This window comes from Protopterus annectens, chromosome 1.part1 (assembly GCF_019279795.1).
Source record: "Protopterus annectens isolate FY-2018-M chromosome 1.part1, PAN1.0, whole genome shotgun sequence".
Classification (NCBI taxonomy): Eukaryota; Metazoa; Chordata; order Ceratodontiformes; family Protopteridae; genus Protopterus; species Protopterus annectens.
This window is the reverse complement of record NC_056726.1, coordinates 793,639,436-793,655,958: the sequence shown is the minus strand read 5'-3', so window position 1 is coordinate 793,655,958 and position 16,523 is coordinate 793,639,436. Positions and strand designations below refer to the sequence as shown.

General features: G+C 42.9%; 1 protein-coding gene across 1 annotated transcript in view; it reads left to right on the top strand.

Annotated features, from left to right (window-relative positions):
- SKA1 (spindle and kinetochore associated complex subunit 1) overlaps positions 1 to 16,523 on the top strand; it is a 652,565-nt gene that overhangs the window by 452,461 nt on the left and 183,581 nt on the right. The window lies entirely within an intron of this gene.

The window sequence follows — 16,523 nt, the reverse complement described above, 5'->3', positions numbered from 1 at the left end:
TACATTTCTGGCTCTAAGACGTTGAGAGGTGTATGGTAAGCTGTACAAATCATCTTGTATCTAGTTACCTTCTGATCCAATTAGCCTCCAAACTTCTCCATCATCGGATCCTAGTTCCCAGACCCGACTGACTGGAGTACTTCTAGGGAGGCATGCTTTTCGATAATGGCTCATCTCTGATCTGAGCTACTGGCACGTCTTTTTTGGGATCCGTTTGTTAATGTACTGTGGGACTGGGATTCAGTACACATGGATCCCGAGCTTGTAGTGTACCCTGTTCTTTTCGGATCCAAGGATTTCAGTTCTGAAATGCATCAGATCTCCCACAGGCAGCTCAGTTTCCTTTTGTTTGGAACCGAAATTTTGAACTGGCAAGTCTGTCTTTGGATTGGAGATCCCAGGATCTGAAGGTTAACAGTTGTTTTTTTTTTTGTTTTTTTTTTCCTTTACTGGGTGAACTATTTTGTTTCTTCCTCAGATCCTAAGCATGGGATCAGACTGGTAAGTTTCACGCATTTCTCGGATCACAACCCCTTCGGATCCGAACTGCTGAGCCAGCACAGTTTAAAAAAAAAAAAAAAAAATTGAGAGGTAAGGGATATGACAAATGCTTGCAAATTTTTTCAAGATGCCTTCTTTCTGATGTCCATTGCAGTGCACACTGACGACATGCAGGTATCTTCATATATCAACAAACAGGGAGGAACATGATCCTACCCCTTGTACAGAGAGGCCATGAAAGTGTGACAATGGATGATCTCTGTAAACTGCTTTCTAACTACAACACACATTGTGTGGAAATTGAATGCTTTCTTTGTGTCCGATGCTTCTGTCAAGGCTTAGAGCAAATTATGGTTTTCTGACACTCACAGAATAATGACATAAATTTGAGTTTTCAGACATCAAATCCTTCAGAAAAAGTATGTCAACACATCCTGTTAATTTAGCAACTTCCTAGTTTTTCTACCTTGAACTAAGAGGTTGATGTCTGCCTTTTCGTTTAGGAGGCATGCTGGCCCAACTCAGAAGTGCGTCTTTGGTCTCTGTGGGCAAGTGTTTGATACAGACTTCCCTCTGCTGCCTGCTTGCAACATACATGGGCTTTCTTGTGGCGGTATGTTCAAACCGCATATAGGTCTGGTAGGTCTCACCCTGTCGTGGCTCCATGCAGCTACTGTCCAGAGTCTTTAATCTGATCCTGAATTTCTGTTCCCTATACTAGCCTTTTCCAGTTTCCTTCCATTAAAGATGAGCCTGGGACAGAAGGTTAGTGCATTGGTTAGACCTCAGTCTTTTTGGATCTGTCCTGTCCCCATAGGAACCTCCACCATGAAGCCCGCTTTTCATCCCTATTTTTGGGCCTTTGCCCCACCTTTATTTATGGCTTTGTCCTGATTTCTTGTTCTAAGAGGTTGCGAGAATATGGTTGCACAGATTGTCAGGTCTTTCCTTTTCTGTTTTGTCCCCATACAGTTGTAGCTTTCTGGTAAAATTACTGATAAATTTTGTACACTGAAGATGAAAAATAATTCCAGACATTCGCATATCAGAAATCCTAAGCCTAGGACTCAGCAGGCAACTGTCAGCCACTTCTTGGATTCAAACCCCCTTCGGATCTGAGCTATGGCTTCAGTGTAGTTTAAATTAAAACTTCTTTGGTCCCCAAACCTATGATACACAAATAAGTCTCAGTTATTTTGTGAATCTGACTCTCCTCAGGTTTTGAACTGTTGACCAGCCACTGCCGTTCTAAATGGTCATGGTTCAATCTGTCTTACTGCTTCTGCACTAGGATGATTGGATGTACTCTATACTCTTTTACGATACATACTATTGCACCAAATTAAATGGGTGCTCCAAAAGATATCTGTGCTTCTGATAGCCAGTCACTGCCAATTCAGAGTTCTGTCTTTTGGACTTACCACAGCCTCTGGAATACCTTTCCATTTGCATGCCACTTAAGGCTCCAAAGTTTTCAGATGTTTCCATGTCTGATCTACACCCCCCCCACACACACACACACACACACATACACACACACACTGCTCCAACCAGGTATCAACTGTTATAAGCTAGTGATTACTCATTTTAAATATCCAATTTCCAGGGCATTGCTTCAAATCTGGCATAGTCTACTACAACATTTGGAATTCATAACTCCTCACTTGAATATCACAAACCAAATAGCTTCTTTGATTCTTCATGTTGTTAAGAAATATTACATTCGCTGTCATTACCATCCCCTCCAGCAAGATTAATTCTACAAGATCAGGGTTCTTTTCCCTCTCAGCCTGCATCTGTTACTTTAAATATTTATTTACAAATACTTTTCATCGCTTATGAATCCAGTCAGATGATCTGTTCCTAGGCAGAATGTTTCTTCTACCCCTGGTCCACAGCCACAGTGACCACAGACTCTTCACATCCAGAGTGGGGAAGGGTGGCTTTTGAAGCAAAAGATGGTCCTAAGCACATGGTCTTTCCTGAAGACCAGGTTGCATATCAGCGTCCTAGCTATGAGAACTGTCCTGACATGGCAAGTCTTCCAGGATGTTTTCCCTCTGAGGGTTACTGCAAGGTACACCTACATGTCAGTAATGTGTATCAGCAAACAAGGAAGAACCCGTTCTTACCCCTTGCATAAAGAGACCATCATGGTTTAGGAATGGGCTATTTCTTTAAATTGCTTTCTACTTACTACACCCTTCCAGGGGGTTGGGATTTCTGTCAGGATCTCCTCCTTCCACTTTAGAGATCAAATATCTCATTTTCAAACCTAGTTTACTGCATGATTTCTCCAAATCTAGTGATAATTCTTGGTCCAGCCGAATTTCCCTTGTCATAGTTTCTTTGTTTTATGGTTCTTCTGAAACATTCTCAGGATTTCTGGTGCTTATTTTGTGTCTACTGTCTCACCTGGGAGAGATTGAACATTTTTTCCATACCATCCAGCCAACCATATGGTTTCCCCTTTTCCAGTAACAGTATTTTAGTCCAATCAGATGTCTCTGTTCCTAACATTGTTTGGCTTCTAGAACAATTCTATTAATAAAGCCTATAGAAGCAAATGGGAAACTTCTGTTCAGAACTGGGTCTTTCTCAGCTTCTACTTCTACCATATGTCCTTTTGTCAATTCCTTTTTAGAATAGGGCAAGTTTTCTCTGCTATTAAACTTCAGTTAGATCTTCCAGATTATGCCAAGTTTCTTCTTTAAAGAATTTGTGCTGCTTAGAGCTCCGCTGAGAGACCCCTCTTCGCCCTGAAATTTCATGGTTATCCTTTAGGGTCTGATACGGAAACCCTTGAATCGACTAACAATTATGACATGAAATCTCATCATGGAAAACTTTCTTCTAACTGCTGTTTCCTTGACAACTGATTTTTCAGTGTTTGATTCTTTTTGCCAGGTCTCCTTAGATTCTTTTTCTTAGAGAGGATGTTTGTCTGGACCTATCCCTCCTTGTTAACCAAAGTAGCCACAGAGACTAGCATTAATCATCCTTACACTTGCTCTTTATAATTTCTAATTTTTCTAATAGTCGACTAACACTTTTTACAGCTTCTTGAGATCCATATACAATTTTGTTCATATGGCATGAGGTCAAATAGTACAGCAAGTCTGACCAGCTGTTTATCTCCTTTTTCCTGCCATCTGCTTACATTAAGCAGTTTTCAGGACTGTATACTGACCAATTAAATTACTGATTGAAATTTCCCTCAAGTTTCCCAAATGGTGTTTAATTCTATCTTCTTCCTGGAGCCCATTCTACCAAATATATGGCTAACACATACTTTTTACTCAGAAATCTCAGCAACTGTTCTATCCTTCATTGAGGGAAAGAAAGGATATGGATTACAAAGATTACGCTGTCTAGATGGTTGAGAGACTGTTTCCTTGTCTATTTGGCCAGAATCATATTCTTGTCAAGTCCTATTAAAGCTCATTCTACAAGGTCTGTGGTGACTTCCCAAGCCTTTTTTGGTCCAGGGTTTCGTATTTTTTTTATTTTTGTGTTGCAGCTACCTGGTCAAATCCTTGTATGTTTGTTCCCATTATAAGTTGGGTATTATATCCGGAAGCAGGAGTGCCTTTGTCTGGAATGTTCTTCCATGAGAGCTACCTGTGATTTTTTTGGTAGCTAGGTACTCTGTCTCACAGGTTAATGAAAATGAAGATGGCAACATCAGATAAAGAAGTTATGTTCTCACCATGACGTTCCATCGGTGTTGTTCATCTTCACTTTCATTAACCATTCCTCCCCCTTTCCCCCATCCAGTCTTTGGGAGACCTGGTGGAACTCTCGGAGCTCCTCTGTTCCTTCGGGTTGAGCTCCTGGCTTTTTTCATAGTCTTGGATGATTATCTTTATACAAGACATACATTTTTTAGTTGTTATGGGCAAACTCAATCTGAGGAGTTAGAGGTAGTCTGTGCTGCGTTATGGGAAGAAGGAGGAGCCCAAGATTAGGATCTGAAGTCTGGAAAATGCTGACAAGTTGGATCCTTTCCAATAAGTCCTACCCTTCTCTAAGGTAATGCTGCTATAGGATCTCCCATCTTCTGGGATTCTATAATGGGAACAAGCACCTGGACATACATGCAAAAAACATATCCAAAAAAGAATTAGATGAGAACACCTAATATCACACATCAGTATATTGAATGGAAAAAGTTGTGATTTACTTGAAAAATACTAATGATATTTATATAAATTTTTGACAAAAAAAAACTTGATATGGACTGTGAAGATATGTGAAGGCTGCCAGCCTAGCTAGATAGAATTTTGCAGATAATTCTATGCCATTGTAAATATGAATATAATCCACAGGCTTGTCCTCTTAAATGTAAAAAAAAACCTGTGTTAAATGTTGAACTTCCAAAATGTAACCATAGTGCACTCTGCTGGAAGAAAGCTGATAAGTCAAGCATTATGTGACTGTTTGATCTCAAGGCTCAGCGACATAATGTCAGGACTGAGGAATTCCTTCTGTTTTTTGAGACCAGAGTTAATTGCTAGAGTTTACATATATAATGTTTTTTATTGCTGTAGTTTCCTCGCCAGGTGCAAGATCAAAGAAATGTTAAACTTTAAGTTTCTGTTAGCCTGGGAACCAGAGAAGAATGATGTAATCTAAAATGAGTCAGCAGTGTTGTATTATTTTTAAGACTTTCTCAGAGAGTGAGAATGAGAACATTTTGCATTTGCCTTCAGAACTGACCACTTAACAGTACTCTGCCTTTGCTCTCTGTGTAAGTTTATGTAGAACTGTGATTGCTCTTAGAGTTGGGTAGAAATTTAGTCAGATTTAGTCTAGCTGTTTTCCATATTTATGTCAAACTATTCTACAGTATTATTTTTAAGCATTTTCCTGTGATTTCTGAACTCTTGACTAGCACTGCGTTGAATTGAGAAGATTTATCTTGTGTATTTATTATTACATATTTTAAGCATTTCAATTGTGTAGAGATAATTTAAGCTCTAGAGTACATTGCATGTATATAGTGATACTGTACAAAGCCACTCCAAATAAGCCTTGCTGTTCATCACACTTACTAATTGGATAATCATATTGCACAGTAGAAATTGGGCACCCTTTGGTTAGGGCCTTTTTAGTAGCTGATAAGAGTAGATGGTGGCAGTGATTACTACCTTATAGCCTGGCAGAAGGGGGCATAGCTGGAGAACCTGTGCCAGCCTCTCCTAGTAGTGTCTCTGTGTTTGTATATAAACCAAATCTGTGTGTGTGTGTCAGCTACTTGGCCAGGGACACAAAGCACTGGTTGGACTAAAGGCACCGGAGGTTTTGGATTGACTACTCTGCTGAGATCTGTACTCTATAGCTGTGCCAGTGGGGGAGTCTACGGATGTCACATATTAATTGGTTGGCAGTGGTGGGATATCCACACCACATATTAATTGTCTGGCAATTGGCTTGTTCTGGTATGGATAGTGAATTCCAGTAGCTTGTGTACAGTGATCTCTTAAGATGCTTTTGTAATGTAAATCAGCCACGCAGTGAATTTTCAGAGTTCAGGTCACAATTGTTTTATTTCTTTTGTTAGCTTAGTCAGGGAGAGCAGGCAAGCATGTCAGCAGAGGAGTATGGCAAGCTGACAAGGAGCCAGTTGGCTGAGATGTGCCAGGCTACGGGACTGGTGCATGGAAACCTGACTAAGGCAGACATGATTGCAGCTTTGATCACAGCTGCATCAGAAAACAGTAATCAGGAGGGCGATCAGACTGGCCGTGGAGATGTACAACACTCAGAGAATGGACAGCGCAACCTTTCTGCAGCGGACTTAAAGATCCATCTGGAGATAAAGAGACTTGAGTTGTAGGCCAGGCATTTGGAAACAGAAGCAGCAGAGAGACTGAGACGTCTACAGGCTGAGGAGAATGCGAAACTGCTACACCTGGAAGCTGAGGAAAAGAGAGAGGCAGAGGCCGCATGAAAAGGAGATGCTGACTCTTCGCCAGAGTCATGGAGGTACTGGGGAAGGGAGTAACCGGACCCCAGAAGCACAAAAGGTCAGTAAATTTCTTCCACAGTTTACAGAGGGGGATCATTTTGATAGTTACATTCATATGTTTAAGAGGGTATGTAAACAGTATGATGTTAACCAAAGGCTGTGGGTACGGTTCCGGACCCCCTTGCTCCATGGTAAAGCTGTAACTGTGTTGTCTAAACTTTCTGATTGTGAATTTTTTGATTATACTGCTGTTAAGAATTGTTTGTTAGAATTTTTTAAGCTAACACCTGAAGCTTATAGGAAAAAGTTTCGTGAGCATAGACGCAAGGCAGATGAAAGTGTGTGTGAACTGAGAATTTATTTTCATAGGTGGGTGAGTGGATGTCAGATCACCACTTTTGAAGGGCTGGCAGACCTTTTGGTGAGGGAACACGCCCTAAGCACTTTGCCTGAGGACATGAGGATCTGGTTAGCTGATGGACAATGAGCTACTTTAGATGAATTGGGAAAGAAGGGAGACCTATACCTAACAAGAATGGCAGCAATGCACAGGCAAGGGACACCCAGTACTGCTCATGGGTCTAAAGGAACCCATGGTGGGCAGCCAAGACTGCCCCAACAGAATCTTCCAGTAGCAGTGGAAGCCACTAGTCCAGGTACACGTCCAGGACCTAGGGTTAAATGTTTTGAATGCAACCAGTGGGGCCATTTGGCATATAGATGTCCACTGAGGCAAGGTGGGGAACAAAAGGTGAGGGAGCCAGTAAGTGGGATGGATAAAATGCCAATAGTAGGTTGTCTTAAGACAACAAAGGTACCAAACTACCATCCTGCAGATGTCCTGATAGGGAAGGATTTGGGTGAGGCAGTATATGCATTTATGCAGTTACACGCAGTCAGACTTTGAGACAAGCATGTGGGTCTGGTAGCCTGGAGGAGACCCGGACAGACCTCATACTTGTAGCCAGGACTGGTGAGGTGGTTACTTCAGTGAGGGAGCTACCCTGTAGCAGTGAGACTGAAGGTGAGCCACAGCTGCTTGTAGGAACTGATGTTCCCTTGGGCAGAGTGACTGCAAAGGTGGAGGTGACTAGTAGTACCCAGGCTGACAGTGAGGCACCACTGTCAGAGGATGCCAGACTTCCTGTGAAGGGGAGCTGGGAGGGGTTACAAAGAGAGAGAGTTGAAACACGCTCAGCTCTCATTCCCTACATTGCAAGGCCTGAGGCATGTAGCTAGTGAGGGACCGGATTCCCAAGGGAAGGGGGGATCTGTATACTGGGACAAAGGGTTACTGTATAGAGAGAGGACACCTGAGGGAGGGCTAGAAGGTGAGAGGATACAGCAGTTGGTAGTGCCTAGAGCCTACCGTCTGGCGCTTCTAGCCATAGTCTATGATATTCCCTTTGCAGGTCATATGGGCATAAAATGTGCAAAGCGACGTATTATGCAGAATTTCTATTGGCCTGAAATTTCCAGAGATGTAACAGGGTACTGCAGGACCTGTGAGCAGTGCCAAAAGGTAGGCAAGGCAGGAGACAAGGTGAGAGCTCCTTTGATGCCTTTGCCTGTGATTGAGGAGCCATTTCAGAGGGTATCTATGGTTATTATGGGTTCTCTGAGTACCCCAAGTTCCACAGGGAAAATGTATATCCTAGTGGTAGTAGATTATGCTACAAGATACCCTGAGGCAGTGGCTTTGTCCTCCATTGAGGCATAAAAGGTGGCAAATGCTTTGTTAGAGATTTTCAGCAGGGTAGGTTTCCCATAAGAAATACTGACTGACAGAGGTGTCAGTTTCATGTCAGACCTGTTGGCTTGTCTGTGGAAGTACTGTGGGGTGAAGCACCTAAAGAATACCCCTACCATCCCCAGACTAACGGACTTGTTGAGAGGTTAAACTCTACAGTCAAGTCCATGCTACTAGCATTTGCAGATCAGTTTAAGAGGGAATGGGACCAATATTTGACCCGTCTGTTTGCTTACAGAGAGGTTCATCAGGAATCCACGGGTTTTTCACCCTTTGAGTTGCTGTATGGGCATAGGGTGAGGGGACCTCTAGATTTAATTTGTGATGAGTGGGAAGGTAAGTGTGAATGTCACAAGGAGTCTGTTGTAGCATATGTCCTAAACCTCAGGATAAGGCTCAGGAAACTCATGGGCGGGGCCCAGGAGAACCTGGCAGAAGCCCAACATTAGAAGGTCTGGTATGACAGGAATGCTCGAGCTAGCGAGTATGCTGTAGGGCAGCAGGTAATGGTTCTCATTCCTGTCAGACACAACAAGCTGCAAGCAGCCTGGGAGGGACCCGACAAGGTGATAAGTAAGGTAAGTGATGTTAACTACCTAGTAGAACTGCTAGGCAGGAGCACACATTGTACCATGTTAACATGATGAAACCTTACCATGATAGTAAGGCCCTTGTGTTGAGTATTGACAGTGGATTGTAGGAGGGGTCTGAGGGAGATCTGGTGACTTATCTCCTCAGTGAGGCTCGGACTGACACCTCAGTAGAAGGGGTGGCAATGTCCCAATAGCTATCTCCTACCCAGGTTCGAGAAATCCGAGCAGTGTTACAGGAGTGTGAAGACATATACACTGGGAAACCAGGGTGCACCCACCTGGTGCAGCACCAGGTGGCTACAGGACCCCAAAGGTCTATTAGGCAGGTCCCTTATAGGGTGCCTGAGAAAGGCAAACGGGCTCTGAGGGAGGAGATACAGGAGATGTTGGAACTAGGGGTAATTCAAGAGTCCAACAGTCCCTGGGCCTCCCCAGTGGTGCTGGTGCCAAAGAAGGATGGCAGCATGAGGTTCTGTGTGGACTACAGGTAATTAGATAGTCACACAGAGTCAGATGCTTACCCCATGCCTAGGACAGATGACGCCCTAGAGCAGCTGGGTGGTGCTAAGTCTCTTACCACTATTGATCTTACCAAACATTGCTGGCAGGTGCCATTGACTTCCAGTGTTTGAGAGAAGTCAGCCTTTGTGACTCCTTTTGGCTTGTATGAGTTCACAAAGATACCCTTTGGGATGAAAAATGCCCCAGCGGCTTTCCAGAGGCTGGTGGATCATATCCTAGCAGGAGCAGGAGATTTTGCCCTTGCTTACCTAGATGATATTGCCATCTACAGCCATTCCTGGCAAGAGCACCTTCAGTATGTCACGGAGGTGCTGGGCAGACTACAGAGGGAAGGGTTGACCATTAAGCCAAGCAAGTGTCAGGTGGGTATGGCAGAGGTCTCCTACCTGGGACATAGAGTGGTAAGATCAGTCTAGAACCTGCCTAGGTGGAAGCCATTCAGGCATGGCCTGCACCTGTTACCAAAAAGCAGGTGAGGGCATTCTTAGGGACAACAGGGTACTACAGAAAGTTCTTCACCAGTTATAGTACCATAGCGGCTCTTCTCACAGACCTGACAAGGAAAAACAGGCCAGATAAGGTAGTGTGGACCCCAGCATGAGAGCAGGCATTCCAGAAGCTTAAAGAAGTATCCCCTGTGTTAGCCAGTCCAGATTACATCAAATAATTTGTTGTGCAGGTGGATGCTTTGAACCATAGGGTGGGGGCTGTACTTAGCCAGATTTCTTCAGAGGGAGAAGAGCACCAAGTGGTTTATCTCAGTTGTAGGCTTCAACCCAGGGAGGAATGATATGCAACTGTAGAAAAGGAATGTCTTGTCATAGCGTGGGCACTGCAGAAACGTCAGCCTTATCTGTATGGAAGAAAATTCACTGTAGTTACAGATCACAATCCCCTAACATGGTTATACCGAGCCAGCCAGCAAAATGCCAAGTTGCTAAGATGGAGCCTTGAGTTGCAAGCATACGATATGTCAGTGCAGCAACGCATTGGGGTTAGCAATACCAGTGCAGATGGGCTCTCAAGACAGGGAATGGGGTAAGGTATACTCAGATAGACCTAACATTCTCAAGCAATGTTTCTCAAGGGTCACTTGAAAAACTAGCTTGAGTTCTCCAAGGGGAAGATATGTGAAGGCTGCCAGCCTAGCTAGATAGAATTTTGTTGATAATTCTATGTCATTGTAAATATGAATATAATCCACAGGCTTGTCCTTTTATGCATAACAAAACTGTGTTAAATGTTGAACTTCAAAAATATAACCACAGTGCATTCTGCTGGAAGAAAGGTGATAAGTCAAGCATTGTATGACTGTTTGATCTCAAGGCTCGGAGACATAATGTCTGGACTCTGGAATTCCTTCTATTGTTTTGAGACCAGAGTTAATTGCTATAGTTTACATATATAATGTATTTTATTGCTGTAGTTTCCTGGCCAGGTGCAAAAGCAAAGAAATGTTAAAACTCAGTTTCTGTTATCCTGGGAACCAGAGAAGAATGATGTAATCTAAAATGAGTCAGCAGTGATGTATTATTTTAAGACTTTCTCATCATGAGAGCATTTTGCATTTGTCTTCAGAACTGACCACTCACCAGTACTTTGCCTTTGCTCTATATGTAAGTTTATTTAGAACTGTGATTGCTCTTAGAGTTAGGTAGGAATTTAATCAGATTTAGTCTAGCTGTTTTCTATATTTGTGTCAGACTTTTCTACAGTATTATTTTAAGCATTTTCCTGTGATTTCTGGTTGACTAGCACTGTGTTGAATTGAGAAGTTTTGTCTTGTGTTTTTATTATTTATTATTTAATATTTTTAAACCTTTCAACTGTGGCTGTTTTGTGTAGAGATAGTTTAAGCTCTAGAGTACATTGCATGTATATAGTGATACTGTACAAAGGCACTCTAAATAAGCCTTGCTGTTAGTCACACTTACTAACTGGATAATCATATTGCACAGTAGAAATTAGGCACCCTTTGCTAAGGGCCTTTTTAGTAGCTGATAAGAGTAGTTGATGTCAGTGATTACTATCTTATAGCTTGGCAGGAGGGGGCATAGCTGGTGAACCTGTGCCAGCCTCTCCCAGGAGTGTCTGTCTGTTTGTATATAAACCATATCTCAGAGTGTGTATGTGTCAGCTACTTAGGCAGGGACACGAAGCACTGGTTGGACAGAGACGGCACTGGAAGTTTTGGCTTGACTACTCGACTGAGATCTGTACCCTATAGCTGTGCCAATGGGGAGTCTTATTGGGGAGATGGAGAGAAAGGGAGAAACCAGCCCCAGACTGACTGTGATATCTGTGTGTCCTTAAGGGAAATTGTACTTTACTGTGTGTGTATTTGTTATCCTTCCCAATGTGGACATCCCTAACTGGTGTTATTGATGACGATTGAAGAGCCTTGATTACTGGGCCAGTGCACGGGCATCATATGGACGATTGCAAATAGTTTTTGTTATGTCCTAATATGTCTGCTTTGATATATTATGACTGCTGATAAAAAGATGAATAAAAATTTTTTAAAAAAGAGAGGAAAGCTGGCAAAGTTGTGTCAGTCTTCTGTTTCACCATGCCATCTCCAGTAGGTATTCTGTCTACTATTCAAAGTCTGGTTGTTTGGGTCATAGTCTGATTTTCATCCCTCTATACCAGTTGAGCTGGTGACCAGTCTTTCCTTATTTTTTTTTTCTAATTGTTCATTTTAGCGAAGTCTTCCTCTTTCTGCAGTTATGGTCAACTGTGATTTTCAGTGTGTTTCAAGATGAGAATAAAATCCCTCCCCAGAGCAAGCATCAGGTTTGGCTTCTCTGTTTAGGGGGAGAATATAACTGTTGTATAAGTGTACCATTTAACAAACGTGCACATAATACAGAGTATAACTCGGGTTACGCAAGTCTGAAAAGATTCTTACAGAATGAAAACTTTCTGATTTTGAGACCAAAGTTTTTACTTTGGCCTTTGATATGGTTCCTGCTTCAAAATCAGCAACCTTAAACAAGCCAAAAAGTTTGAATAAACCTATGAACAGAATAAGGTGAGATCTTCTCCTGTGTCCTAAACCGTTTAAAATGGAAGAAACTGTTACATCTCTGTTTTGCAGGTTGTTTCAGGCAGGCCTTGAAGTTTTAACCTTTTTGGCCTACAGGAATCTGTACCAAATATTTTGTCCTAGACCACCCTCAAGGATGCCTTCTCCAATACCCTTTGCCAAACTGTATTGTAAGCCTGCAGTCACTCTGGGTGCAGGTCAGAAGAGTTTTTCTGTAACCTTTTTTATGGCTGCTTCTCTGAGGGGTTAGGGCCCTTTTTTAATTTTTCACACTTTCGTAGGTCACCTATGTATTCCTCACTGAAGCACGCTCTCAGTGTGAACCCAGCAATCAGTGCAAACAGCAAATGATTTCTAGCTATAGACTGCCTTTGGCAATGAATAATTTGTTGGCTTTGCCACTGGTGTTGATTTTTGTATTGGCTCAAGTAATGCTGATAGCCTTCTTGGTTTTGATGCTTTGGGTCAAGGCACAGGTGCCTTGTTTGACTGCAGTTTTATCTGTGGAGATGCATGCATGCACCTTTTTCTCCAGCAGATGTCCGTGCCAAGATGCTCTGGAGTTTGCATGTTCTCCCTGCTTTTCGCATGGGTTTCCTCCGGGTACTCTGATTTCCTCCCACATTCTAAAGACATGCATCTGGAGCATTTCTCCCCGGGCCTCCGCTGAAAACAAGATCTGTGGAACCTAGTCGGACTTTCCCGGTCAACAAATGTTAAATAAATAAAATAAATAAATTTATTACGCAGATGCTGTTACTTTCAATGCCTGCTTTGTAAGCACCCTTGCAATTGCCGTGATCAGTGCTAAAACCACTTTGTCAACAGGTATACAATAATCAACTCAATATTTACAGACTTTTGGCTGCTTATCTAATTGAGCTGAGGGACCAGCGGTCTACCATAGCATTTTTCCACAACATCAAGACATATGTACTTTTCCTGTTGCCTTCAGACTCAACAACTCTGAAGGTCACAAGGAAACATTCATGTAAGGTGAAACAGTGACTTCCTGATGCAAGAGAGGGGAGAGAGCCCACAGGCCCTGTTTCTTCCCCACAGAGAACACTACAAAATATGTGTTGGTCCACTCAACAGACATCCTGAGTGGTCCTTCCTCTAAGATGGCATGTTAAAAGCTGTTATTATCTCATCACTGTGGTTCCTGTCCTGATGAAATGAGACAGGATTCTCAAACCCCCTCAGTTTGTAACTAAGGGTTGTAAACTCTGCACCAGATAACGTGTCCATTGGAGTGCCATAGGGCTCTGAACTCAAAGTGCTACTTTTGTTTTCTACCTATATGCCGGGGAAAAAAAAAGATGCCAAAAGTCGGTCTCACTAAGTTTGGAAATTACTACAAACTAGGGTGTGTTCTTTTCATCGTATGTGACGATTATCTAGAGAAGGTTGAACACAACTTATAGCTTGTGTAAGAATATTGGTCTGGCACTAAATATAAATAATGTAATCCCTTGTAACTTTAAGGAAGCAAGTGGTCCCTGCTATCTTCAGCATTGATATTATACCACTAAAGAAAGAAGGCTCATGGCTAAGACCTTGAATTAGATCTAGCTCAGAGATTCTTCAGACAGATCTATTGCCACGGTAGAAAGAGAAAGATCTTCAGAGTAATACACAATACTGAGAATAGTTGTAAATCACTCAAGGGAAAATGAGAATAATTGTAAATCACTCAAGGGAAGTCATTGACCCATATTGACTCACTTGTCTGATCTTTCAATTAATACATTATTTAAGAGGATTGAAGTGCTGTGGAAGAGATGGACTTTATATTTCAGGCCATGAAAGATCCTGTCAGTCCTGTCTTATCTGAGACTCTCTGCTTGGAGTGAATCTGCATGAAGGACTACACCACAAAAATGCAGCAAAATTTAAGAGCTCACTAAATAGATTCAATGATGTTCATCGTGTTTCACTGTTGCAGTCATGACTGTAGGGTTCTCCCCTGCCGGCAGGCAGCCCCAGGTCGGCCAGAATCCCAAAGTCTGGGTCCGGCGTCGGCTGTTCAACCATGCTCCCTGACGTCAGAGCGTCAGGAGTACAAAGCTGACAGCCGACGCCATCTTCTCCAGTCTTTCTTGCCGTGCGGTGATAGCAGTTCGCAAGTACCGGTCGGCTGACTCCTGATGAATTTTTCTATATATTTCGGTCCGAAGACTTTCTTCTCCACTCAAAGCTAAGTACCCCGTTGGGGAAACTTTTTTCTTGCTCCACTCCGATGTCAGAAAAAGTTAATAATTGTATTTCATGTGGGAAGCAAATACCTCATAAAGATTTTCATTCTTACTGTATTCATTGCTTAGGCCCTGACCACGACGTAGCTAGTTGTCGGTTTTGTGCTAGATTCAATCAACGTACAATTAAGCGATGGTACGATTTTGCTTTTCATTACTTCGGCAGGCGCTTTAACTACAAAATGTCGTCGGATACGGTCCCGGCTACTGGAGTTCACAAACGTCGCAAGGATAAAGACATGCCTCCAAGGTCCAAATCTGATGATAGCGCACAAGCGGAGCCAGCTTCAGGTTCGGCCGTCGTCAGTGAGGCGCTTTTGCAGCCCCTGTCGTCGACCATTTCAGAACCGACGGCCGAAACGGACTCTCATGAGGAGCCAACCAGGCCTTTAAATATTTCTGTTACAGGACCTTCGGAGAATGCTCCTTCGGATGGGTCCGGAGCCGCTGTGCAGGTACCGGCTTCCGAAGGGGTTTTCAGGCCTACTCAGCTACTAGTAAAGGCAAAGCCAAAGACAAAGGCAAAGACTGCTTCTAAATCAAAGACTTCAACACAGGCCTCTTCTGAACCGGCTCCCAAGTCACAGAAACAGTTACTCAAGATGGCGGAGGATTTACTTACTATGATTAGGGGTTCACATCCCCCTCCAGACAAAAGGCCAAGGCAGGATGTTTATTATGATTCCTCTGATCAGGCTTCTGTTTCGTCAGTTTCTTCTTCTGATCAGGAATATTCTTTCCCTCCTTATGAGGATTCTGATGCTGAAGAATCCATTCCTTCAGCTTCTTCCCCTGAGGATTTCTCTTTTGGGGAAACTTTGCATGAAATGAGGGAACATTTCCACTGGGAAGGACAGGAGTGTTCGGAATCCAAGAAAAGACTGAGGGATTTTCTTCTTCTTCCCCAACATAGACCCCTGGCTATTCCTCCTGTTTTGGATATTGTGGATGATGCCTTTTCGGAGGCTAACTTAACCCCTGACTCTTTTCCTCCTGCTCGTGTTAAGCCTGATAGATATTACAGGGTTCCTGATTCCCATCAGTTTTTATACAAGAACCCTGCTGCTGACCCTGAAACCATTTCTCAGGGTCCTAAGGGAGTTAAGGCAGCTTCTGCCAAAAATCCCATTCCTACTGAAAAGGATTCTCGATCCTTAGAAAGATGGGGCAAAAAAAGGTGTACGCTTCTGCTACTTTGTCCATTAGGGCTTTAAACTCTCAGTTTCATATGCTTAAATACCAGCAATTTCTCTTGTCTGTCTTAAAACAAAAGCTTACTTCCATTTCTGCCTGTGCAGATGATAATGAATTACATGACTTATTGCATGCCACTGAACAGGTTGGGAAGCATGGTTTACACTGTGGATTTGATGCCTTGGAGGCTTCTTGTAGGGCTGCAGCCTGTGGCACAGTCAGTAGAAGGCATGCATGGCTAAAGGAACAAAATTTACCTGAACAAGTAAAGGCTAAATTATTGGATGCTCCTGTTCAGCATAATGTTTTGTTTGGATCAAAAGCTGGAGGATAAGGTGAAATCCATGCAAACAGTTAAAGATTTCTTACAAGTACAGCCACCTAGATTTAGCAGGAATTGGCCTTCAAAAAATTGGTCCTTTCCCACTTCAGACAGGCCTCAGAGGGGTAGATATAGACGCTCCAGAGGTAGGCCTCAAACACAAGCTGCTTATAGACCAAGACAGTGGACTGCTTCCACCCGTAGGGGAGGAGAGGACAGGTCACAATCTCAAAGGAAACAAACTCAATGACTCCCTCTGTTGGGCTACAGGAACTTCTTGCCTGGAAGCCCCTCTCGGAGGAAAACTCTCTCTTTTTTATCAAAATTGGACTCAAATAACCCAAGACAAATGGGTTTTGGATG